The sequence below is a fragment of the Chrysemys picta genome, chromosome 1 (assembly GCF_011386835.1).
Source record: "Chrysemys picta bellii isolate R12L10 chromosome 1, ASM1138683v2, whole genome shotgun sequence".
Taxonomy (NCBI): domain Eukaryota; kingdom Metazoa; phylum Chordata; order Testudines; family Emydidae; genus Chrysemys; species Chrysemys picta.
This window is the reverse complement of record NC_088791.1, coordinates 227,282,266-227,308,826: the sequence shown is the minus strand read 5'-3', so window position 1 is coordinate 227,308,826 and position 26,561 is coordinate 227,282,266.

Below are 26,561 nucleotides of genomic sequence, written 5' to 3'. Positions count from 1 at the left end.
AAATTTATTAATCTTCCAGGATCCCAAAAAGCTGGGAGTATAGCATTCTTCATTGACTTTCTGGAGGCAAGCCTCATTCACCTGGGAGGAGGCCTCTTCAGTTTAGTCAGCATGTCTGATTATCACACATCCCAACCAATTGTATTGCTCTGAGGGAAGCTAGATGGCATTCCGTCCTATCAGTCAGGAACATAACTTTCTGGAACATCTCTTGCCCTTGGTACTGATTTTGACATAAGACACTTTTGCCATATTATCAGTCCTCACCAGGAAGGCCAGACTCACTGCCTGAAACTTAGAGAAATGGACATGTAGAATGAGCTTCCTAGGGGACCATATGCTGTGTGATGAAAGAGCACTTCTCTCCCCTTCCCCCAGAGATTCTCCACCCCATGAGATTTTCATCAATAGTGATGACTAAGGCCAAGATTTTGTCACAGATACTTCTAGTAAAAGACAGGGACAGGTCACAGGCAATAAAGAAAAATTCATGGAAAATACTAAAAATATTCATGACAAAATGGGAATCTGCTGGGCAGGTGCGGGGGCAGCTGGGAGCGCTGGGGGCCCCCACCACTAATGGGAGCTCAGAACTCCAGGGTCCCTCTCCACCCATGGCTTGGAGTTGCTGGGGTCTGCCTGCTGCCCGCAGTGGTGGGGAGCTGCAGAGGTCCTCCTGCTGCCACCAGGAGCTGGGGGCAGCAGGGATCCCCCTGCCACCTGTGGGGGCCAGGAGCTCTGGGGGTCCCCACTGCCCATGGTCACCGGGGGCTGCGAGGATCCCCCTGCTGCCTGCGGCGGCGGGGAGCTGCTGGGATCCACCTGCAGTGGTGGGGAGCTGCAGAAGTCCCCCTGCCACTCATGGGCTGTGGAGTACCCCCACTGCCCATGGTGGCTTGGACCTCGGACTGCAGGAGGCAGTAGAACCCTGTAGCTCCCAGCCGCTGAAGTCATGAAGGTATTTGTAAGTGATGGAATCCGTGACTTCCGCAACCTCCATGACAAAATCGTAGCCTTAGTGATGACTGGTCTCTGTAAAAAGCTGTTGGTTGTAGGGCATCCCTCTGGAGAGATCATCTGGCACGTCCCATTATAATTGTGACTGGATGCTGAGTCCGGGAGAAGCTTCATCTATAGATCAAGCTCAGACACCACAGTGACAAGTGTGGTATAGGAAACTAAATAATATAGGTCTACCCATGTGTATCCCACTTGCTAGAAGGTGACTTATGTGTTTCCTGACACCATGGGCCACCTCTGTGAAAAGGGGATATCATGCACAGCATTTTCACAGTGTGTTGAGCAGTCACATTCCTGGTAAGGAAAATGGCTTGGCCTATTTTTTCCTGAGAGGGATAGACCAGGCCCTGTTTTTTCTCCCTCCCAGACAGCCATGAAGTGGGAAAATAGTTGAGAAGGAACTTTTTGTTGTTTTTGAAATTTACAACAAGCCACTAGTGAAGAAGGAACACAGACTTCTGGGTCTCTCTCAAACTCCAGATACTTGTGTCTTTTATGACCCTGGGCATGTCTATATCGGTTCTTACTGCGTGGCAAGCCAGGGTGTAAATCTACAACGCCCCAGTGTGCCACACACCAAGAGTCTGCGTAGTCCCTGCTGCTATGCACTAAAAGTTTCTTAGTGTACTTTGCTGTACCAGAATTTGAAACAGCAGTACATCAAAGCACACTACATAACTCTTAATGTGCATGAGGAGGGTCCACACAGACAGTAGAACACTGGAGGTTTACATCCCAGTAAGTGCTCAGGTAGACATGTCCTCAGTCATCAAGGTAAGGTTTTAAAACGTAGTGGCAGAGAGATGCTGCTGACACTATCTATGTAAAGACACTGGAAATGAAGAAAAGACCAAAGGCAAAACAGTCTATTGAAAATGCTGTTGGCCCAGGGTAAAGTGCAGGTATTTTATATGTGAGTATGCAGTGGGAGTGTGCAGATAGATGTCTCTCCTGTTTATTGATGTGAAGGACCTCCTTGCTCCAGAGTTTCAATGACCATCTAGGTCATTCTCTTAAATTTCCTGTAGGCAGCAAAGGAATCAAGCCATTTGAGTTCTAACAGTAGGTGGAGGAACCATGCCCACATTGGCACTTCAGAGAGCAGATTTCTGGCCTGGAACCCTTGTTAATTGTCTGATGCCCAAGGAGACAGATCCATTGCCTCTATTTTCTGTTTGGGGATGGAATCATTCCGTCCAGCCTGGAAGAATGTCTTGAAGACCACATTAGTATCTGGATCAGCTCATGAAGAGTGCACAGGGATTATCCATGATATTCCCTCACTGCTGCTGGAAGAATATGACTTGATTCCCAGTGTCAAAATCTCTCCTTGGCTGGGATAGGAGCCTTTGGTGGCTTATTTATGTTTCAGGATGTCTTTTCCTGGTGAGATCTCTAGAACCACGTCTTATAATAGGATCTGTAGGGAGACTAGTGGTAGGAAGAGAAGGAGGTAGATTTCTTTGGCTCTCTCATCAGGTAGAGTTTGAGCTAAGGCGTCTCCCAAAAGCTGCTCATCCTTAAATGGATTGAGGATGATTGTGTTTGGTCTGGAACTACTCTTCCTCTAGTAGAGCAGTCACAAGGATGTCCTCCTTTGAAGTTATTGTAAAGAAGGAAAGAGCCTACAGAGACCACATCTATGGAGGAATCATATAGAAAAAATGCCGCAAGACAAAAGCTGACCCAGGCGAGAGAGGTAGGTAAGAAAGAAGGCTGCATTGTGATTGGGCAGTAAAGGTAAGAGTTGCCTAGTTACCATTAAGGAAACACAGCTACTCAAGTCAAAGTCAAGAACACTAGTATCCAGATTCGAGATACGGCCCACAATGTGGGGTTGGAAACAGAGGAGAGGCTTTTTCAGAAACATGCTTTTTCTTGTTGTCTCAAGTCTGAGGACTGCCTTCTAGAACTTAAAAATCCTACACAAACAATATCTGAATAGTCAATATTTTCCCATCAATATGTTTTAATGAACCCTATATGGTTTCACTATTTTTTTAGTATTATCTAAAATTAAATAACACATACCAAGGGAGTGAAAAGCAGTAGCAAAGAAAACCATGATTCATAAATTACAATATCTGAAGTTCATTAAACTATTGCATACAAAATGAAACCTATATTAGAACTGTGAGGCCATTGAAGTACATTTATGTAGAGAGAATTAATACTGTATATAAGCAACACTATGCAATAGGGTTTGCACTTGCCACTAGAGAAGTTTAAATGGAGATGGCCCTGCTGGATTGCCAAATCGTTGCAATGGGAGATTTCAGACCCCTTTGCTGGAAAACATTGAACACAGATATGCTGCTAATGAAATATATAATTGCAAGTTACATAAGCAGTCTTTTTAATGTAGTGGATACCTTCACATCTACAGGAAGCTCACTTCTGTCTCCTTTGAGCCACAAACTCGTGCCTATTTTTAGAATATAAACATTTTTCAAATACTGAAATATTCAAATGAGATTTTTCTCCATTTTTCACAACTACACTTTTGAATTTTGGCCCAGGTCAGATGTGCTAACAAAAAAGTTACTGTCTCAGTATTGCAGACAGAAACCAGAAGCAGAAGTGCTAAGAAATCCTGTTCTTGCAAGATCTGCAATAACTGTTGTTGAATCAAGGTTCAGATACATTTCAGATAAGCATCCAGATGTTTAGATGCTTTTAAACACTGACACCAACCACAAATCTTTGATTACTCATCAATAACTGATGTGTATCTGCATTGCTTGAAATGTGTCATCTCTTATTTAAAAAAACATACATTTTTATTTGATTTATTTTAAATTTGAGTGCAAAGACAATTAAATTGTTTTGTTTGTTTATCCCATATTAAACATTAGTTTCCTAACATCTGAGGTGATTCTTCCTCACTGGCAATTTTACTGCACATACAGCAGCTGAATGTTTCAGAGAGGTGTTCCTTCCTGCTGTTGGCTTTGGCTGCTCTCTCATCCCCTTTTTTCTCTCTAGTTCCCTTTAATCATACATTTTTATTTTGAAAGATGTGTGCAAACAGAACAGAGGGAGGCATCAAATGTCTGACACCCACATTTGCAGCAGTGACAGAGATGAGCAACAATACCATGTAAATCTGCAAAACATTTCCATCCTTACTGCTCAGGAAACAGGAGTCACATCTGTGAAAATAAAGTAAGCAGCAGTTTTTTAAAGTCAGTATTTTAAAACCCTTACCTTATTTTTTGCTTATCCAATTTCTGTTTCCAAGGGAACAGAAAGAGGAAGAGGAATCAGTAGCTAACGGCTTAAATAAGCAAGTACTCGAGCTTTCAGTGGCTCGCGTCTTTGTTGCTTTGCTAAAGTCGCAGAAAATAACACTTTGGATAATTAAAAAAAACACATGAAAAATGAACACATCTTCGGTCAATAGTCATGTGCTTCAAAACAAAAAGAATTTAGGGATAGAGGTGGAATTTCAACAGGGAGCTTTTCAGCAGGCCAAAAGAGGGGAAGAGAGGTATAAAGAGAGAATTCTCAAAAAGCTTATATTCTAGTAACATAAATCAGAGGAAGTTACTGTAGCATTGTATTAAATATGTGTCCTGCTTCCATTTCCCTGTTGTATGCTTCAGGGACACCAGCTATTATTTTGTCCTGGGCAGGAGGACTCTTATGAACACAGCTTTGAGAAGGCATGAAAATGGGATGGGCCTAGATCTAACTAGCCACTGTCTCCAGGCAGCTGCAGGCTTGCTATGCTATTCTGGGTTCATTTCCCAACCTGTGCTGTACTGTTGGAAAAGGTAAGGTAGGGACTCCATGTTAGGTAATTTCAACAGTCCAGAGTTTGCAGAGTTTTCCAAGTGAGACCTGAGAATTACAGTGTGCACACAGCAGGTCTGCATGCAAGACAATAATATCTAAAGCAGCCACATTATTACTAGGACTTCCACTAAATATAGGCTCTCAACTTGGTTTCCTTTGTTGTTTTCTGGTACCAGATAACTGATGTTAATCTAGCCAAAGTATCACTGACAGCATTTCATTTCCATTCAGGTTGTTTATCCTTATCTTTTGTACTAATATATCTTTCATCCACCTCCTTGGTTTTTTTTTAATTCAAATAAAACATTAGTAAGTAGAATCTAACTATTGTACTTAGTGTATTACTATAAATAACCCTCATAAAAATTAATCAGGTTGTTAAATCTCATCATTAATACTTCTACAAAACTCCAAAGCATTCTTATGTTGTAACAATAGAACTATCTAGTCTCATCAACCCAATGCTATTCTGTATTGGAAGGGAGGTGCAGAGTGGAGGCCCTAGGTGTCACAAGGAAAGCAATCTCCTTTATAAGAAAAGAGAGTCGAGCCAACAAGCATTTGCATTAATCACTCATCTGGCTAGGTAGTGTTTCCCAAACTTGGGATGCCGCTTGTGTAGGGAAAGCCCCTGGCGGGCCGAGCCGGTTTGTTTACCTGCCCCGTCCGCAGGTCCAGCCGATCGCGGCTCCGACTGGCCACGGTTCGCTGCTCCAGGCCAATGGGAGCTGCTGGAAGCTGTGGCCAGCATGTCCCTTGGCCCGCACTGCTTCCAGCAGCTCCCATTGGCCTGGAGCAGCAAACCGTGGCCAGTGGGAGCCGTGATCGGCCGGACCTGCGAACGGGGCAGGTAAACAAACCGGCCTGGCCGCCAGGGGCTTTCCCTACATAAGTGGCGTCCCAAGTTTGGGAAACACTGGGCTAGAGGATAGAACCCATGAAATAATAACTAATAAGGGTTTCAGTAGCCTTTGGATCTGGCCCTCATAATCTCCACAATTACAACTCTAAAACCAGCCTGATTTAAATACAGTCCCAAACTACATAAGAGCCCCCAGTTAAGCATGTGTGCACTTGAAAAAAAATATGCAGAAATAAAATACTCACCTGCTGTGTCCTGCTGCATCATCATGCTTCTAGTAACAATTCTGGAACTGACAATAATGGTTACAATTAAGTCCATTAAAGTGCACAAGCTCAGTGCCAGTTTCACCTATTTGGGGAATATAAAAAGAACAAATGAAAGAGCAAACATTAAAACAAACAATGGGCTGGATCCTGCCTTCAGGTGCTCATGAGCAAGTACTGTTGAGTGGAAGCTGCTCTCAAGTATCTGCAGGCAACAACTGAATGTGCTGGCTAAGCTATCTATGAATGTCTAACTGCTCTAAGAATGGTAACCAAGCCAGCAACTGAGATGCTATTTAGAAGCAAATGTACTGTATATATTTTTGTTCCAAACATGCTTTTGGGGAGGGAACATATGTGTCCCAAATCTTGAGCCTCATTAAGATATGAGAAAAGGAAGACTGGGTTTAGGCCTCTACACTACAATTATAGACCTGGAGCTGGCCCACTCCAGCTGACTTGGAAACAGAGGACTTGAGATACAGGGCTGTTTAATTGTGTTGTAGCTGTTTGGGCTCGAGCTGCAGCCTGATCTCTGGGACCCTTCCACCACACAGGGTCCTATACCCATGTCTGAATGTCTACACTGCAATTAAATAGTCTCGTAGCCCGAGCCCTGTGAGCCCAAGTCAGCTGTCATGGGGCCAACCACAAGTTTTTAATGGCAGTGTAGACACACCCACAGTGTTGTTTTTCATGTCATCAGAGAGGACAGGAAAGGAAACAAGGATGCTTGCAAGACTGGCAGACTTTAAATCAAACAGGTTTCCATGAGCTGTGGTAACTATGTTGAGAAAATAAAAGGGATCAATGAAGAGGTACTTAAGGTAATATTTAGGAAGATGGTGAATTCTACTTAAAATCCAGTAGTATAATTTATTAGTTCCCACTTGGTATCAGTTTTCACTCCTGCCGTTCTCAAGCTCCCATTGATTCGAGTAAAAGATATTTTATTATCTACCCTCCTTAACCAAACAAAACCCCCATGGAAGTCAATGGGAATTTTCCTGAATATGGATTGCAGAATTTGGCTTTTAATGATTGATATTATCTGGAGGTTCCTTCTAGTTGGCAAGGTCTGTATTATATCTTCCCATGAGAAGTCACACGAAAAACATGATGCAAAATGGCTACATGATCTGACCTACATTGTGCTATCAAACCCATGTGTCAAACGCTCTATACCAAGATGTGGTATCCAAGCTAGCTATCCAAGCAGCTAGCATGTATAAAAAGTGATTGGAACTCCGACAGGTTAAAAAGGACTCTAAATGTATACAGCAACAGTGAAACATGCTAATTTCCTCAGCAGCTATAAACCTCCCCCCTGAACACTTACCTTAGGTAGCATGCATTCTAGGTGGGTACTAATTTGAAAATGGTTAATTAGCATGCTTTGCCCATCCATTTTGTAATTTATGTTGCACGGCTAATGTTAATGGTATTTATGGTAACCTTAATTTGCTATGCTTTTAAAAGGCAGCTAAGAAATGTGGGAAGAGTAACATAGGATTCAACAGTCATTTGTCTCCTCTCCAATTATTACACCCTGTTTTGTGTGTGAGTGTGTTGCAAATATTCTGCTTTGGTTCTGATGACAGAACAGTTCAGCAAGGACTTTGGCTTTGTAGTTTTTTACTACCACTTCCCCTCATAGAAAGAGGCATCCAATGGCTCTATTGTGAGTAGATCGTTGTAGCTTTAGCAAGAAAGCCTGGAAAACACACATGTAAGTAGCCTTCCAAGGGTGGCAAAGTAGATTTAGGCTATGATGTAGGCTATGATTTTCAGAGATATCTAGGGGATTTGGACACCTAGGAATCTTTGAAACATCACAGTCTCAGCTGGTATATCTGCTTGACAATTTAGCAAGGATGTTTGCCTGTGGAACATATGTAAATTCTTCCCATATCCCTTTCCATTAAATCTTGAAATATTTATCTCATATATATGGAAATGAATGTAATCATTGAATAGTATGCCATATTGTTGCATAATAGTGATATTTCCCCAGCTTTTCTTCAGTGTATAATGATCACAGGCATTTATCTTGGGCTGGGACTATACGCGATTTTAGAAAGTGGTCATATAATGATGACAGTATTGTCTAAGCAAGAGCAAGATGTCATTTCCAGTTAGGAAACAATGTTTTCTGGTTACAATAGCCAAATGAGAAATATGAGCATTATGCTGAAGTGAATGCTATGTAATGGCCAGGAAAGCAAGTTGCAAAGCATCTCAATATGGTAACAATTTACAACAACAGAAACATCTAATTTATTATGATCAAAACAAGTAACAGATTTAACTTCCAAGTATCTCCTAGGCATCCTCTTTCATTGACGTAAAAGTTAAGAGAATTATAATTCATTATTTTAGAGAAAGAGAGAGAGTGGCCATTTAAAAATAACTTACCACAATATGTGAACAAGGAGAGGAGAAACTAGCTTTTGATACAGCACAAAAAATGGTGATCTACTAGGATCTGTCATGACATCAACAAATAAGTAGTGCAAGACAGAGGGGAATGTTGCAAGCCTTCAGAGCAAGAGGCTATTGGAGTTTGTCCCCATATTGACTGGGAACACTTCACTTCAGGACGAAAAGCAGAGATGAAATTTCTCGATACTTTAAATGATTGCTTCATGGAGCAGCTGGTACGGGAACCCACAAGGGGAGAGGCAACTCTAGATTTAGTCCTGAGTGGAGCGCAGGAGCTGGTCCAAGAGGTAACTATAGCAGGACCGCTTGGAAATAGTGACCATAATACAATAGCATTCAACATCCCTGTGGTGGGAAGAACATCTCAACAGCCCAATACTGTGGCATTTAATTTCAAAAGGGGGAACTATGCAAAAATGAGGGGGTTAGTTAAACAGAAGTTAAAAGGTACAGTGACTAAAGTGAAATCCCTGCAAGCTGCATGGGCGCTTTTAAAACACACCATAATAGAGGCCCAACTTCTATGTATACCCCAAATTAAGAAACACAGTAAAAGAACTAAAAAAGAGCCACTGTGGCTTAACAACCATGTAAAGGAAGCAGTGAGAGATAAAAACGACTTCCTTTAAAAAGTGGAAGTCAAATCCTAGTGAGGCAAATAGAAAGGAGCATAAACGCTGCCAAATTAAGTGCAAGAATGTAATCAGAAAAGCCAAAGAGGAGTTTGAAGAATGGCTAGCCAAAATCTCCAAAGGTAATAACAAAATGTTTTTTAAGTACATCAGAAGCAGGAAGCCTGCTAAACAACCAGTGGGGCCCCTTGATGATCGAGATACAAAAGGAGCACTTAAAGATGATAAAGTCATTGCGGAGAAACTAAATGGATTCTTTGCTTCAGTCTTCACGGCTGAGGATGTTAGGGAGATTCCCAAACCTGAGCTGGCTTTTGTAGGTGACAAATCTGAGGAACTGTCATGGATTAAAGTGTCATGAGAGGAGGTTTTGGAATTAATTGATAAACTCAACATTAACAAGTCACCGGGACCAGATGGCATTCACCCAAGAGTTCTGAAAGAACTCAAATGTGAAGTTGCGGAACTGTTAACTAAGGTTTGTAACCTGTCCTTTAAATCGGCTTCTGTGCCCAATGACTGGAAGTTAGCTAATGTAACGCCAATATTTAAAAAGGGCTCTAGAGGTGATCCCAGCAATTACAGAGCGGTAAGTCTAACGTCAGTACCGGGCAAATTAGTCGAAACAATAGTTAAGAATAAAATTGTCCGACACATAGAAAAACATAAACTGTTGAGCAATAGTCAACATGGTTTCTGTAAAGGGAAATTGTGTCTTACTAATCTATTAGAATTCTTTGAATGGGTCAACAAACATGTGGACAAGGGAGATCCAGTGGACATAGTGTACTTAGATTTCCAGAAAGCCTTTGACAAGGTCCCTCACCAAAGGCTCTTATGTATGCCATGGGATAAAAGGGAAGGTCCTTTCATGGATTGAGAACTGGTTAAAAGACAGGGAACAAAGGATAGGAATTAATGGTAAATTCTCAGAATGGAGAGGGGTAACTAGTGGTGTTCCCCAAGGGTCAGTCCTCGGACCGATCCTATTCAACTTATTCATAAATGATCTGGAGAAAGGGGTAAACAGTGAGGTGGCAAAGTTTGCAGATGATACTAAAGTGCTAAAGATAGTTAAGTCCAAAGCAGACTGTGAAGAACTTCAAAAAGATCTCACAAAACTAAGTGATTGGGCAACAAAATGGCAAATGAAATTTAATGTGGATAAATGTAAAGTAATGCACATTGGAAAAAATAACCCCAACTATACATACAATATGATGGGGGCTAATTTAGCTACGACAAGTCAGGAAAAAGATCTTGGAGTCATCGTGGATAGTTCTATGAAAATGTCCACGCAGTGTGCAGAGGCGGTCAAAAAAGCAAACAGGATGTTAGGAATCATTAAAAAGGGGATAGAGAATAAGACTGAGAATATATTATTGCCCTTATATAAATCGTTGGTACACCCTCATCTCGAATACTGCATACAGATGTGGTCTCCTCATCTCGAAAAAGATATACTGGCACTAGAAAAGGTTCAGAAAAGGGCAACTAAAATGATTAAGGGTTTGGAACGGGTCCCAGATGAGGAGAGATTAAAGAGGCTAGACTCTTCAGCTTGGAAAAGAGGAGACTAAGGGGAGATATGATAGAGGTATATAAAATCATGAGTGATGTGGAGAAAGTGGATAAGGAAAAGTTATTTACTTATTCCCATAATACAAGAACTAGGGGTCATCAAATGAAATTAATAGGCAGCAGGTTTAAAACAAATAAAAGGAAGTTCTTCTTCACGCAGCACACAGTCAACTTGTGGAACTCCTTACCAGAGGAGGTTGTGAAGGCTAGGACTATAACAGAGTTTAAAAGAGAACTTGATAAATTCATGGTGGTTAAGTCCATTAATGGCTATTAGCCAGGACGGGTAAGGAATGGTGTCCCTAGCCTCTGTTTGTCAGAGGGTGGAGATGGATGGCAGGAGAGAGATCACTTGATCATTGCCTGTTAGGTTCACTCCCTCTGGGGTACCTGGCATTGGCCACTGTCGGTAGACAGGATACTGGGCTAGATGGACCTTTGGTCTGACCTGGTACGGCCTTTCTTATGTTCTTATGTTCTTATGGTAGCAAGAAACAGAGGCTATGAAAGAGAAAGATGGGTTGCTGTGAATGGAAAAGGCTCTCAATATGTGTGTGTGTGTGTGTGTGTATGTGTAGTAAAGGGGGGTTAAAACATTCCAACTTGTAAGTGTTCTTGAACCAAAGTTACTTTTTTTTTCCAGATTCACCCTTCCCTCGTGCTGTCTGGTCACCTAACCCACATCCAGACCAAAGTGTCAGCACTGATTCTAGTAAAAATGACAAGCCAATTATTGAAAAAAAATCTCTCTGTATGGAAAAGACCTTTTTCTAAACCCTTAAAGGCATATCTTCAACTAGTCCAAATCAGGCTAGCTCTGTTGATCTCAATGGTTTTATGTCAATTTACAAAAACTGACTCCTATTGTCCATATACCTCAAGGAAAATGTACAAACATCAGTACACTGGAATTTCAGAAAAGATAAATTCTCATTTTGTAGGAGTTTGATTACAGATAATGCCTAGAGTGGGAAATGCAAATAAGAGCAAGACAATGAGGGGTATAATAAAAAGAGATGCTAATAAAGTGTCTGAGAAAAATAATTCTACCCGTTAGCGAGAGTTGAAGGAAAATAAATAGCGTTCACCATGTTGGAGTACTTTAGCAGTCACTCCTTGATGGGTGGCTTGGGGAAATAACTAGGACTGTACTTTAGGTAATGTAAAACAAAATGTCAGCCTGGTTTATTTGGGTTGTAAGCACTATGCAGCATGGATGGTTTGTACAGTGTCTTGCACAATGGTACCCTGATACTGCCTCGTGCCTTGAGACAATACTAGAAGATTTATTTTATACACATAAAATCAATAATATTTCTGAACTTCAGACAATCCAAATTTCAGATAACTGAGCTTTAAATAATCAGAATTTACTCATGAATGAGAAAACGCTTGTCATATATTGTGTCTTCATGGTGTTTTAAAAAAAGCTAACACTTTTTTTACAACTGTTTTACAAGTGTCTCACTGTCCTTAAGATGCCATACAATCTAAGGTTAAAACAATTAAGAATATCTTAATGTAATGAATTATGTGGATTATAAAGTAAAATCTATTTACAGTATACATTTCTGTATGTGTACATAGCACATAGCTAAAACCTATTTACATTTACTTTTAGAAGACTTAAAGTAACTAAAGGTTATGCGTTTGGTGTTCTTAAGTAGTATGGACAACCTATCTCTCAGTTACAAGGAACAGTGTAAAAAAAAGTATTTATACATTTGAAGCAAAGTTGCTTTGACATAATTTCCTCTCAGTTTTTCCACCTCAGTTCATTCATTTTATTTCCATAGTTAAGCCAAGTAGCATCTATTCTGAAAGGTAAGGGACCTCCAGGCTTCCCTAAAGCAGAAGCAGGTCTGGAAATGTACAATGGCTCATCTGCAAGTGCAGAGGCTCTCAACCTTTCCAGACTACTGTACCCCTTTCAAGAGTCTGATTTGTCTTGTGTACCCCCAAGTTTCACCTCACTTAAAAACGTATAAAATATAAAAATACAGAAGTGTCACAGCACACTATTACTGAAAAATTGCTTACTATCTCATGTTTACCATATCATTATAAAATAAATCACTTGGAATATACGTATTGTATTTACATTTCAGTATACAGGAAACAGAGCAGTATAAACGAGTCATTGTCTTAGAAATTTTAGTTTTTTACTGACTTTGCTAGTGCTTTTTATGTAGCCTGTTGTAAAACTAGGCAAATAGCTAGATGAGTTGATGTATCCACTGAAAGACCTCTGTGTTCCCCCACATGTACACATACCCCTGGTTGAGAACCACTGGGCTAGTGAACTTTCTACAATTCACAGCTGATCGGTGGCTTCACAAAGCATAGCATCTCCCTTTAAGACTCCATTGATTGATTTCTTTGTAATATGCACTTATTCCAAGCAGTTCATTGTAGCTGAACATATAGTCTTTCGACCCGCAAGAGCTGACTGCTATTCATCCCTTAAGCATTGCTTTCATTTTCATCAAATATCAACCAGCTGAAAATGTGACACCAAGTCCAAGCCATTAAAAAGAGAGAATTCAAACTTCTTTAAGCACAGGAACCAACAAAGTTGCAAGGAAACATTCCGACTGAGGTCATGGTACTTTTATTTGGAATACCTGGGATGTAGCCGAAAGTCTATTCACGTCAGAACAGCTGAACTAGGACTGAGCGTGGATATTAAGCAGGAATGATCAAAATGCACAGTAAGAAAAATGTTAGTTATGGAGTTTAACACAATTCCTGCCAAATGAATGTGTTTTTTTGTTTTTTTGTTTTTTTTATATATTTTCAAATTGAGGGAAACTTGCCAAAGACTCTTAACTACATGATTCTTTCTTTAATGCTTCAACGAGAAGTTACTGTACTTCAGCAGCTTAGTTGATTTCAATTTTCTACATTTTATGTTCTTTTGTTTGCTTGTTCTATATTTTAATGGCATTTGATTTCCTGGCCCACTCTCCTGAAACAGTATGATGCAAAAAAAGTAGCTCCATCTGAAATTTATCCTAATGAAACAAACATACAGGAATAACAAAACTAAAAAGTCAGATGCAGGTATGCACTCTGCTTTCCTAGGATCTTCAAGTCTTACGGTTCCTCAACGAGACCTGCTGATGTTTCTCTGGGCCCAGCTCTATGGGCATTACTGAGGCAGGGGAGAAAGACAAATTTTCCCTAACAGTTTGCAGCTGGGGAACAATACTGGCTCTGATCTGCCTCAAACTTCCAGCTCTGACCAACACGTCATTGCTGTTTAAAGACCTTCAGTGCTTCTTCCTCCAGCCAGCAGGACCCACTTGTCTTATTGCAAAGCAGGTGGAATAATTACTATTTATAATCCTCTCTCAACCTGGCTCAGCAGTGTCCTGTACAGTTCACAAGTTCTCATGGCTGAGAGGCTGTGATGTATTTTAGAAAATATAATCTCTATGCAGATGATACAAAATTACTCAGGATAGTTACGCCCAAAGCTGACTGCAAAAAGTTACAAAGGGATCTCACAAAACTGGGTAACTGGGCAAAAAAATGGCAGATGAAATTCAATGTTGATAAATGAAAATTAATGCACATTAGAAAACATAACTCCAACCACAGATGCCACCTTCCTCATTTCCCTGGGGGTGCTCATCCCTCTCCCGGTTCTGCTCCAGATTCCACCCTGCTCCATCTCCACCCCGCCTCTTCCCACCCAGTTCCTCCCCCTGCCTTGAGCGTGCCCCGATCCCACTCCTCTCCCTCTCCCCAGTTCCTCCTCCATGCAGTGGAACAGCTGATCGTGGTGGGAGGGAGGCACTGGGAGTAAGTTCGAGGAGTTGATCGGGGAGGTGCCAGCAGGCGGGAGGTGCTGAGGGGGAATGGAGAGAGCTGGCTGCCGGTGGATGCTAAGCACCCACTAATTTTTTCTGTGGCCCTGGAGCACCCACGGAGTCGGCGCCTATGAACTATACATATAAAATGATGGCGTCTAAATTAGTTGTTACTACTCAAAAAAGAACACTTGGCGTAGTGGTGGATAGTTCTCTGAAAACATCCACTCAATATGCATTGGCAGTCAAAAATGGTAACAGAATGTTAGGAAATATTGGGAAAAGTTATGCCCTCACCTTGAATACTGCATGCAAGTCTGGTTGCCCCATTTCACAAAAAAATATATTAGAGATGGAAAAGTTACAGAGAAGGGCAACAAATATGATGAAGGGTATGGAACAGCTGCCGTATGAGGAGAGATTAAAAAGCCTGGGACTGTTCAGCTTGGAAAAGAGACAACTAAAAAGTGATATGATAGAAGTCTATAAAATCATGAATGATGTGGAGAAAGTGAAAGAGGAAGTGTTATTTATCTCTTCACATAACACAAGAACCAGGGGTCATCCAATGAAATTAATAGGCAGCAGGTTAAACGAACAAAATGAAGTACTTCTTCACACAACGGACAAACAACCCGTGGAACTCGTTGCCAGGAGATGTTGCAAAGGCCAAAATTATATCTGGATCTAAAAAAAGAATTAGATAAAATTAAGGAGCATAGGTCCATCAATGGCTATTAGCCAAGATGGTCAGGAATGCAACCCCATGCTCTAGTAATCCCTAGGCCTCTGGCTGCCAGAAGCTGGGACTGGATGACAGGGGATGGGTCACTTAATGATCATTCTGTTCATTCTCTCTGAAGCATCGCTCATTGGCCACTGTCAGAAGACAGGATACTGTGCTAGGTGTTCTTAGGACCGGGGAGAAGGGCCAATAAAGAATGGGGGCATTAAGGACCAAGAATTACAATGTCCACAGGCAGTGCGGTAGCTAGAGTGGTTGCAGATGCTAATGATGATCCAAACCAAAATATTTTGTTTCAAATTTTCATCTAAAATTTTTATTTTCCTCTAAAAAATATTGATTTTGGTAAATCCCCATATTTCAATGGGAAAATGTTCCATTATATTTTTATTTACCTTTCCCATTCAGCAGCAACATTGGCACTACTGTCGTGCTGCCTTCAGTGAGTTGGGCTATTAGGGAAAGGTGGATGCTGGGGGAGTTCCTAAAAGTGCCCAGCCCACTGAATATTCATTTTTTAAATTTAAAACTGAATTGCTAAGTAAATAATATCTCCCTAAGGCAAAACTGGCCAGTTTTAAAAGTGGCCTGTGTATTATATTTCATAATGTTTCTTATCCCTTGATACAGGCTTTTTAATGGTTTTCTAATTTGTTTTCTAATTTTCTAATTTGTATGGTTGCATTTCAAATATGTATTAAACCCATTAAACCCAAAGAAGTACTTGAACCTCTCAGTTGTTTAGTCTTGTAAGTCCAGTACACATTGGCTTTGTGCATAAAAACAGAAATAATCTAATTGATTGATATTTTCCAAAGGATTTCCCTCCACTCATTACCCTTTCTGAGAAAACATCCCTCTTTTAAGGAGCGTTTCCAGCACTGGACTCTGTTTCCTGTCAGATGGCATAATAGTTTTAGGTAAAATATTAAAATCACTGAAATGTCTTTAACAAATACCATTCAAATTAGAGAGAGAACGTACTCATTGTCAGACACTATGGGCCAAATCCTGTGCTGTGGTGCACTGGATATGGACACAAGAAGCATTCACCCGAACCCTCCAACCTTAGACTTCTACACACACCAGGGAAGGATAGTCTCCAAGTATGTTTGGGGTTAAAGAGACATAAGAAGTCTGGCAGACACAACTGCCAATGCTCAATAACTCTGTGTGGGTGCTGGCATGGGAAGAGCAGTTTCTTGACTCACTGTATATATGTAGCATTTGCTAGAGGTGGCATATGATACTTCATTACAGAGCAACAGAAACATATGCTCCAGAGTATGTTCCCATCCTCATCCCCCAGTTTCCCTGAGATATCCTGACCGATCCTTCACCACATAAAACCATACCATTATCACCAAGATGGCCCAGTGCTTGAATGAGATCAGCTCATGGATGAACAGCTTTCTGAAGCTGAATCCAAGCAAGGTGATGCTGGAGAACAGAGGAACATACTTCGAAGATCTTGGAAGTCACAGCTGGGTAAAGGGACACACCCACAATTACTCAATTCAGTCCATTGTCTAGGAATACTATTGGATTCTTCACTGATGCTGAGCTCTCACACAGCAGCATCCACAAGTGACACTTTTATGCTATTTCCTCTTGTTTAGGAAATGCTGTCCCATTCTGGCCTCAGTTATTCATGCCTTTGTCACCTCTTGGCTGGATTACAGCAATGCAATATCTCTGCTCATGAAGCCTTCAGAACTTAGGAAACTCCAACTAGATCAGAACACAGAAATGCAACTCCTCAAACAGAAGTTGCCATAAACATATCAAACTTGTCCTCCATTTTCTACACTCGTTTCTCATAGAATTTTTACTCAGGCTCAAAGTATCAGCCCTTAGTTTGAAAGCACAGTATAATCTGGCCCAGGATATCTAAAAGATAGTCTGAAGTTCTGGAATGAAGACTGTGGTTGACAGCTACACACCTCTAGCAAAATGGAACTCAAAAATAAGAGTAAAGTTCATCTGTGAGGGAGACAGAACTTTTTCTGGTGGCTGTTCTGAGACTATAGAAACAACAAGGAGTCTGGTGGCACCTTAAAGACTAACAGATTTATTTGGGCAAAAGCTTTCGTGAGTAAAAACCTCACTTCTTCGGATGCATAGAGTGAAAGTTACAGATGCAGGCATTATATACTGACACATGGAGAGCAGGGAGTTACTTCACAAGTGGAGAACCAGTGTTGACAGGGCCAATTCAATCAGGGTGGATGTAGTCCACTCCCAATAATAGATGAGGAGGTGTCAATTCCAGGAGAGGAAAAGCTGCTTCTGTAATGTGGTCTACACACCACACCACAGAAACACCAACCCAGGAACCTATCCCTGTAGCAAACCTCGTTGCCTACTCTGTCCCCATATCTACTCTGGCAACAGCATCAGAGGACCCAACCACATCAGCCACACCATCAAGGGCTCATTCACCTGCACATCCACTAATGTCATATATGCCATCATGTGCCAGCAATGCCTCTCTGCCATGTACATTGGCCAAACCGGACAGTCCCTCCACAAAAGAATAAATGGACAAATCGGACATCAGGAATGGTAACATACATAAGCTAGTAAGTGAACACTTCAATCTCCCTGGTCATTCTATTACAGATTTAAAAGTCACTATCATTGAACAAAAAAACTTCAGAAACAGACTTCAAAGAGAAACAGCAGAACTAAAATTCATTTGCAAATTCAACACCATTAATCTGGGCTTGAATAGGGACTGGGAGTGGCTGGCTCATTACAGAAGCAGCTTTTCCTCTCCTGGAATTGACACCTCCTCATCTGTTATTGGGAGTGGACTACATCCACCCTGATTGAATTGGCCCTGTCAACACTGGTTCTCCACTTGTGAAGTAACTCCCTGCTCTCCATGTGTCAGTATATAATGCCTGCATCTGTAACTTTCACTCTATGCATCCGAAGAAGTGAGGTTTTTACTCACGAAAGCTTATGCCCAAATAAATCTGTTAGTCTTTAAGGTGCCACCAGACTCCTTGTTGTTTTTGTAGATACAGACTAACACGGCTACCCCCTGATACTTGAGACTATAGAATGAATTCAACCAGGAACCAAGGGCCACTGCAAACCCTCACAACTTTCCATTTCAAGTACAAAGTGTATTTCTCTGATCTTCCCTTTTCTAACATAGACACATAGCAACCGGTATATTTAGATTTAAAAAAAGGACACCCTACCAAAACAAGACAGTCCACTGCACATGCTTCTCCCTCTGTAGAGAGGATGAGAGAACAAATCACATGTGACAGATGTTTAGTCATGCTGTTTAATGCATTATTGGAAGGCAATCAGATACTATGGTAATATGCACAGTATAAAAAGCTGTGTAGAATAAAATTAGAATGGGTCGAAGACTTACTGCCAGATTGCCTACCTCTACTTTCCCCTATCTTGAGAGTCTATGAGTAACAAGGACATGTGGTAAGAGCACCTTGTAAACATCTACACAGAGGAAGCCATTTGTAGTGCAGAACAAGAATAAAAGTTGTATTGATCCTACAAAACCCATTAACTAGTCCACATTCTTGAGCGCCATCTTTTAATTACCTATTTACGTATATACATTGTAGAACACTCATTATAGCAGGATTTTCCCCATACCACTAATTGCCAAACATAAGCAAAAACAGTATTGTACAATATAGAAATAGTTGAATGACTTTCTGTCTCCTCCTCCTCCAAATGGTAAATTGTTAACAGATGAAGCCTGTTGTCCAGTGTAGAGATAACTCAAGGCATCGAACTTGCAAGTGGCACTATTGTGTCCATTTAAATCCAGCATGTTTTCATGCTGCCTTTAGGTACTCAGGTGAAAAACATTACAACAATATTTATATAGAGAGTCAGTCAGCTGGAGTTGTTTCTACTTAACACTGCTTCTCCCCTTAGGTTCTCACATCTTTGGGATAATGCAATGTGACAAGGTAGCCAACAATCATAATGAGTTAAGCTAGTGAAATTTCAAAAAGGTACACTATTTTGCCAAACACGTTTAAAAATGCATGCAATGTTTCAGATATAATGGACCAAATTTTACAGCCTGAAATCAATCTGTAGGGAGCAAACTTTAGCTTCCTATGTGTATATCATAGACTGACATAATTTTTGCAACATACCCTAATGCATCTATGGATAAGGTAGAGATGTCTTCTTCTCCCCAGCCATTAATAAAAAAAGCCAGGATGGTCATTTCAAGCCCTTAAACTTTTTAATTATTTATGGACTTGATATTTCCAATTTAGTAAACACTATGAGTCTACATTACTAACTTAATTGCTATTTGAATTCTGTGCATTCTGGCCTAAGATGAAAAATGTAAAGTGTTATAGGTGGCAACACTTATTTGTGATTGTATATGAATATATGTGCCCCCACCACAAAAAATAAATAATCTGCAGAATTTGCACTTTTAGTTGAAGGCTTAAAATTGGGCGAGGGGAGAGGATGTTAGCTGGCCAGTAATTTTTTTTTACTCTCATTTTCTCCAAGCTTTGAACAGGAAAGGGCTCAGTTAAAAAGAAAGGGGAAAAAAAGACACACCGCTGCATGAAAAGATAAAAAGCACTGAAAAGATTTATCAGATTTCAAGATAGGAAATTACATTCAATTTGTTTAACTTCTGTGACCGTGTCAGAAATTCAAATGTTTCTCCAAAAGCACAACATTTTTTAATTGTTCCAGTCACCTGGTTGCCAGCAATGATTTTAAAATATTGAAAGTATGAAAGTTGTATACTATATAATGGGTAAGTTACTTTAAAATAATTATTGCTAAAAACCATGGAACCATCACAAGAAATGAGTCTAGTTTTGAAGTTACTCAGCATACTCCAAAATAAAATGGATTTTAGAGACTCAGGCCTGAAAATGTACCATATCTTGTCCACTTGATTTTTGTGGTATTGATTCAGAAATCTAACCAATGGCTTTTACCATACAACTCTGTCCAGTGTATGAAAAGTTCTTAGTCCATAACATAGAAAGTCCCTTGTCTTCTCTGTTACCAAGAAAAATGTATTAGAACGAATGCGTGTGAGAGAGAAGAGTGCATAAAGAAACAGAAACAGTTGATCTTGAGTTAGATGTAAAGGTTTAGGACCACAAAGGAATTTCGGTGCCTGCCATTTTAAGTGCCTAAATCTCAACCCCCCTGCTCAGCTACCACCTAACCCTGTAGGTGCCTAAATTCCCTATTTTCCATTGATAAAGTCTCCATAGTGCCTGAGGAAAAAAAAACGTTGCATAAGTATAAGTCCCTTTTGTTACTTAAAATGGCCATTAGGCTCTTATAAAAAAGCATGAGGCATTCTCTATGGTTAGGAGAGGGCCAGATGATTCCCAAACCCATATGTCCATAGATTTCAATTTTGTTTTTGTTCTTTCATTCCTAGAAATATTGGCATGAAAACTGGACAGTTTGTGTGCTACTAGTGGCTACTCTTCTTCAGAACTCAAGAGCCTTAGATTCTGACATTTTAACTATGTCCACAGAAAATATAGTGACCAAGATTTTCAAAAATGGGATCCTAAATTTAGGATTCTATGCTATATTTAGGGTCCTAAATAAATAGCCCAATTTCCCAAAGTACTGAGCACCCAACAGGTCCCAACGAAGTCAATGGGAGCTGTTGGATACTCATCACTTTTAAAAACCAGGCCACTAAGTAACTAACTCCCTTAGGCACCTTTTGATAGTCTCAGCCTGATTATTAATTAAAAAGCCTACTTTTAGGATCCTCTTTTGGAAAAATCTTTGCCAAATATGTAACAAACAGAGCATCATGACAAACGCAAAGAAACCATCTGCAGTCTTTTCATGCTGCACTTCATAAGTCAGGCAGTCATTTCATGCTGAAATAAGGGAAGAAAAAATAAAACAAAATATGTTATGCAGAATTATTTCTAAATAGAATATTCCCTTAAATTTTTGTTACAGTGTCTTTAAGAAATGCTTTCTTATTTTTCTGTTTGAAAGGTCCTATGGAAAAAAAAAAAACCAACAGATGTATTAGATGTCTAGACAAACATTAACAACCACCAACTGTGAGATGTACAATATGTACCCTACAGTGCTGTGTCTAGAAACTGTACTGTCAATTTTTACAACCTGAGATTATTTTTGCAGACATATTAATGAACTCTACATTTGATTTTTCATGCACTTAGAAGAGAGAATATCTTTTCTGATTTCCAGCTACCTTGCATAATGTTACAGTCTTTTATCATGAGGTTCCTACATCTTCCTTTGTGTCAATGGGAAATCATGAAGCAACATGAGAAGAGCCTCCTCAATTGTTGAGGTTTAAAACTAGCAAAGCCCACTTTACTATGAGTGCTATTTAACACATAATAGCTGTGTTATGAAAAAGCTGAGTTACCCACACATAATGAGAAACAGCAGCGAAGTTATGAGACTACAATATAATGACCCCAAACATACTATTAAGGTACTTCAGTAGAAAGGAAAAAATGATAAATTGAGCCTTAATTGATTGTTAAGAAGACTCAGCTTGTACATGGGTAATGATCTTAAATAATTCTGAGAACAGGAGGTTTGAAGAAATAAGTGCTAACGATTGCTACATCTATATGACATCAACAGAGTGAGGCATGCAAAGACCACTGATATTTTGTTTCATAGCCTGTACTTTTGCATTTGGTCCTTGAGGCGGGACTTCCCATGGTCTGTGTCCAGAGCAGGTTGTGGGGCCATGGAGTACAAGCTGGCTACACCTGCTGCTGGGTGGAAGCATGGATCTGCTGGCAGCTCTGCAGGTCTTGGTTCTAGAACCCTTGGGGTCTTACATTACACCCCCTAGGAATGCCCCCACAGGTCTGGATTTGTTTGGATGGGCTGCATGGAAGGCTCCCACAAGGTCAGGGGCATGGACTTTCATGTGGGCTCTCAGGATTGTTCTTCTGGGCTGTAGCCCTGCTAGTCTCTGAGGTACCAGAAGGAGCCACGCCTAATTTTTAGTGCAGTATTTTATGGATCTTGTACTCATTATGACCTTGGATCCTCACCAGAGAGAGCAGTGCTTGAGCCTGGTGGGCAAAAGGGTTGTCAATGTAGGATTTCAGCAAGGCTACATGAAACACTGGGTGTATTTTGAGGGATTGAGATAACTGAAGCTTCATGGTCACTGGGTTGATTATCTGGCTGATGGAATATGTCCCTAGGTATTGATGGTCCAGTTTATGACGCAGCCAGGTGGTGTGGAGGTTTTGATCTGAGAGCTACACTTTTTGCCCAACAGTGAATGCCAGGCTTTCCTGGTGCTAGCTGTCAGTGTACCACTTTAATCCTCTCTAGCCTTGTCCAGATGGGTCTTGAATTCTTCTTGGACCGCATTCATCTGACACACCCATTCAGTGGCCGCAGGATTGGTGGAGATGATAGGTATGGCCAGGGGAAGATGGGGGTGGAAGCCACAGTTTGCATAGAACAGACTCTGCCCAGTGGAGACATGGTCAGGGTTGTTGTGAGCATATTCCACCTGGGAGAGCGGGCTCGACCAGTTGTTCTGGTGGAAATTCGTGAAGCACTTTTTCTAACTCTTGATTTAATAGTTCGGACTGACCATCAGTTTGTGGGTGATAGGCAGTGTAAGTGCAGACCCAAAACCATTGTAGGGTTCTTGCCAAAACCACAACACAAACTGCAGACCCCAATCAGTGGTGACTTTGTTTGGGAGTCTGTGGAGATGGACACAAGTCACCAAGAACTGGACCATTTTTTCTTCAATAGGGACAAAGTGGGCCATTTCTGTCAACTGGTTGATCACAGTGAGAACTACAGGATGCCTGTTAAACATGGGGAGCTCAGCTATGAAGTCCAAGGTAATGTCTACCCAGGGTCTAGATTGGGTCTCAGAAGGCATGAGGGGTTTCTAGTGCAGTGTCTTGGTGAGGGTGAATGTCTCCCAGGAATCAACATATTGAATCCCAACCAAAAGGGATGGGAAGCCCAATGGCGTGAGAAGACAAATGGTGTGTTTGGAGGCACCCCAGATAGCCAATTAATGGTGAATCATGAGAGAGATGCAGTACTTCTAACTGGGGAGAGGTGGTCCTGTTGGAACATACAAATGGCCCTTAACATGGAGCAAGCCATCCTGGATCTGGTGTTGCTCCTCGCTTGCCAATTTCTCTTCTTCCTGAGAGTCATCCTGGGATGTAGCTATGACACCAGTAGGTCAGGTGGTCATGTCACCTGACACTAAACACTATCTTGGACTTCTATTAATCTTCCACTAACTGGAGGGGGAGGTCAAGTTTGGGAAACAAAAGATTCCCATCTTATGTAAATAGTATTTAAGGCTGGGGAAGAAGGCAAACAGGACTCTTCTCCATTGCCTACCCAAGAAGAAGGACTGCTGAAAGTACCTGAAGGCACAAAGGGAACCTGAAGGGAAAGGCAGAGTGAGTCCAGATTGAGACAGGGGTCCAGTCTGTAAGAAGAAATAACTGGAACTCTAAGCTTCAAAACTCTGCAACTTGCCTAAAATAACATTTAGGGTGAGAAATTACTTCTTGAAACCAGGGTCTTTAAGATCTTAAACTTAGTATGCATGTTTTGTTTTATTTGCTTGGTAATCTGCTTTGTTCAGTTTGCTATCCCTTATAATCACTTAAAATCTGTCTTTTGTAGTTAATAAACTTATTTTTTGTTTATAACATAACCCAATTTTTGCAATCCATATTCGGGGTGCGGGGGTGGGAGGGGGGGGGAGCAAGTTGCATATCTCTCTTCACATTGAGGGAGAGGGCAAATTTTTATGAGCTTACACTGTGCAGATCTTTCTATACAGTGCAAGCAGGGATAAAAGTAACTTAAGGGATTTACTGGTACACAGGGACGGGGTCCTGAGCAAGGGAGGGGGGAGGGAGACTCAACCGGAAGGGATGGGGCCTCAGGCGGAACAGATGGGGCCTTTAAATCCCTGGGCCCTTTCCATTGCCACTGCTACCCCAGGGCTCCGGCAGTGATTTAAAGGGCCCAGGGCTCTGGCTGCGGTAGCAGTGGCCGGGAGCCCCGAGCCCTTTAAATCACTGCCAGAGCTCCATAGTAGTGGTAGTTACGGTGGTGGCTGGGAGCTCCCAGATGCCGCTGCTTCCCAGGGCTCCAGCAGCAGGACTCTGGCAGCGACTTAAAGGGCCAGGGGCTCCGGCCACTGCTGGGAGCCAAGGGCCCTTTTAAATTCCCAGCCTGGGAAAGCTATCCCCTGCCAGTATGGCTGGCTGTGTACCGGCTCTTGCCGGTATGCCATACTGGACTGTAATGGCTTACTTTCACCTCTGAGCTCAAGACAATATACCTTTGGGTCTGAACTCCAAGGGAGGTGGGCACCTGAGTGCTGGGGCAAGTCCCTTAATCTGGGTCTTCCCAGAGCTGATCTCAGTGTCTGTGTCTTTCTGCAGCTGGGTGTGGCCCTGCCTGTGTGTGTGCTGGAGGAGGCTTAAGAGCCTGGCTCAGCAAGACAGAGTAAAGGTGGCCCAGACTGGTGGAACAGGCAGGCTCAGTGGTATCCCAGTACATCAGGTGGCATCTTAAAGGGGGGCACCCATCACACATGGTCTGGGTTGGAGATTGGTACCAAGAGGCACTGGCTGGGTGGTAAAATGGACTTCTACCTTTCCTCATGTCATTTGCTGAGCCTATTGTTGATGCATATGACAAGGTTGACAAAGGCACCTAGATTGGTTGGGGTTTCCACATGAGCTAGCTCATCCTTAATCTCCTTGCATAGTCCCCACCAGAATTGGTAGAACTGGGCCACTTTGTTCTACTCAGTGTCAGAGACTAGTTGCAGAAAGTGGGAGGCATAGGACAAGGCCGGTCCCTATCGCTGCTGGAGTTCACGCAGGGCTGTCTCTGATGAGCAGGCATAGTGAGGATCATCAACGTGGGAAAGTCGACCGTTAGACTCATGTTGACAGAAGCGTGCAGGGCAATTAATCGCAGACTGCTCCGAAAGACCATGACTCTGGGCAACATGTGTGACACTGTGGATGGCTTTGCACAAATGGGCTTCCCTAACTGCAGAGGGGTGATAGCTGGCATGCATGTTCCAATTCTGGCACCATACCACCTAGCCACTGAGTACATTAATCGGAAGGGGTATTTCTCTATGGTTCTCCAGGCGCTTGTGGATCACTGTGGGCATTTCACGGACATTAATGCAGGCTGGTCTGGAATGGTGCATGATGCATGCATCTTTCGGAACACTGGCCTGTTCAGGAATCTGCAAGCTGGGACTTTCTTCCCGGACCAGAAGATCACCGTAGGGGGAAGTCGAAATGCCCATTGTGATCCTGGGAAATCCTGCCTACCCCTTAATGCCATGGTTTATGAAGCAAGAAGCGGTTCAACAACAGGCTGAGCAAGTGCAGAATGACTGTGGAGTGTGCTTTTGGCCATTTAAAGGGCTGCTGGTGCTGCCTATATGGGAGGCCGGACCTGGCCGATGATGATATTCCTATGCTTATAGCCACGTGGTATATGCTGCATAATATTTGTGATGAGAAGGGTGAAAGTTTCACTCAGGGCTGGACCACTGAGGCTCAGCGCCTGGAGGCTGAATTTGAACAGCCAGAGACTAGGGCCATTAAAGGGGCGTAGCACAGGGCCATAAGGATCAGGGATGCATTGATGCAGAAATTTGAAGCTGAAAGCCACTAATATTTGTTGCTATGCTTAGGAGTGCAGTGCTTGTAATGCTAGGAGGTGATTGTGATTGGTACAGATGATGCACTATGAAGGTTTAAGAAAATTGCCTGTTGCTTTTCTGGGCTCTGTTTGCTTTCAATTAATAGAATAAATATTGTTTTCAAACCAACACAATTATTTTATTTAAAAAAAAACAACAACTGGAAGAGAGAAACAAACAAACAAAAAAAAACACATCAGCATTGAGCGGGATGGGGAAAGGGAGGGTCCCAGGAGGAGGTGGGGTCCTGGGGCGATTAAAGATTTGTGTATGCCCAGGTATCATATGAAACCTTGTCCTTTGGAGTACAGTACATCAGGTACTGTACTTCAGCAGTGCTAAACTGCAGAGGGACAGTTGTTGAATGCAGTGGGTACTGGCAGTCTGCAGGGCTGGACTGTGACGGGGAAGAAGTGGAATGCTGTGGGTACAGACTGGAGCCAGGAGGTTGATAATAGTGTGTTGGTGGTGTCTGGAGGGGTGCATGGGAAAGAGTTTTGTAACAGTTGCTGCAGGGGAGAGTGGGCACGGAGCTGGGTTTGCAGTGGTAGTAGCGCCTGGAGCATGTCTGCTTGGTGCTCCATAATGTTTAAGAGCCACTCTGTGGATTCGTTCTGGCCCGCCACATTCTCCTTTCGGTCTCTTTTCTCGCTGTC